The sequence below is a fragment of the Arachis ipaensis genome, unplaced genomic scaffold (genome assembly GCF_000816755.2).
Source record: "Arachis ipaensis cultivar K30076 unplaced genomic scaffold, Araip1.1 Aipa870, whole genome shotgun sequence".
Classification (NCBI taxonomy): Eukaryota; Viridiplantae; Streptophyta; class Magnoliopsida; order Fabales; family Fabaceae; genus Arachis; species Arachis ipaensis.
This window is the reverse complement of record NW_015496121.1, coordinates 10,278-11,346: the sequence shown is the minus strand read 5'-3', so window position 1 is coordinate 11,346 and position 1,069 is coordinate 10,278. Positions and strand designations below refer to the sequence as shown.

Below are 1,069 nucleotides of genomic sequence, written 5' to 3'. Positions count from 1 at the left end.
CATCAGCAAGAGCCATTAGACCTCGCTGAAATTAATCATAATCTGTTAGAAAATACTATCTAATGTAGAAGAAAATGTGAAGAAGCTTAGTATAATTTTGGAATGCTTAGTATAAGAAAAAAATGTTGTAGATGTTTGTGTTTCGAATGCTTTGTAGCTACTCTCAGCCCTTTGTCTCTTATATGCACTTCCCATGATCTAATGTGCATGATCGTTACTGTGTTTGCCAGGAGGCTGAGCTTAATGATAGAAAAATTGGAAAGCTATGCAAGTATGCTTCTAAGAATCCATTAAGAATTCCTAAGGTAATATTATTCTTTGTCACTGCCATGTTCAATTGTATAATGTAATCATGACGAATTATGGCAGTTTAGCTAGCTATTCTCTTTAGTCTTTAATAGTTGTTAGTCTTGATATTTAATATGCTAATGTAGTTTTATTTTTTTTTAGTTTGCCAAATGTTTTGAACCAGTCTCAGACAGCCAATTTTTGCTGTACTATAAAGCTTTGGTTCATTTGATTTTGATTGTTTGATTTGCCACTTCATTCTATTTCAAATAATCAGAATATGTAATAATATGCAAGTGATACTCCTATTTTGCAGGCCACTATATGCCAGTAGTTTATTAGCGATAATTCGGACTCTTCTAGAACAGTCTCGAACAGATGAAATCAGGATATTAGGCTGCAACACTCTTGTTGATTTTATAGAATGCCAGGTATTTGGTTATTAAACCTTTCTTAGGGTTAACATCACTGTATGATTGGTTTCCGTGGATACTCTGCAGCGATATGCAATCCCTTTGAAAAGTATCTGTGTGGAAGTTAATTTTGGTGGTAAAAGTGGGTACCCCTTAGCTCAAAAAGAAAAACCAGAGTTCTTTCTATAGATATTGCATGTTTTAGCCTTGTATATTTGCTTTCTTTTCTAAAATGAACAATTTTTGTATCTCTGACTTTGAGTTAAAAATAGACAGATGGTACGTACGTGTTCAACTTAGAGGGTTTTATACTTAAACTATGCCAATTAGCTCAAGAAGTGGGCGAAGATGAACGAGCTCTGCATCTA

General features: G+C 33.9%; 1 long non-coding RNA gene across 1 annotated transcript; it reads left to right on the top strand.

Annotated features, from left to right (window-relative positions):
• The first annotated feature begins 186 nt into the window (after positions 1-186).
• On the top strand, positions 187-1,069 carry LOC107624714. Its single transcript, XR_001616948.2, has 3 exons — positions 187-305; positions 605-719; positions 974-1,069. It is a non-coding gene; the product is annotated as an uncharacterized LOC107624714 (long non-coding RNA).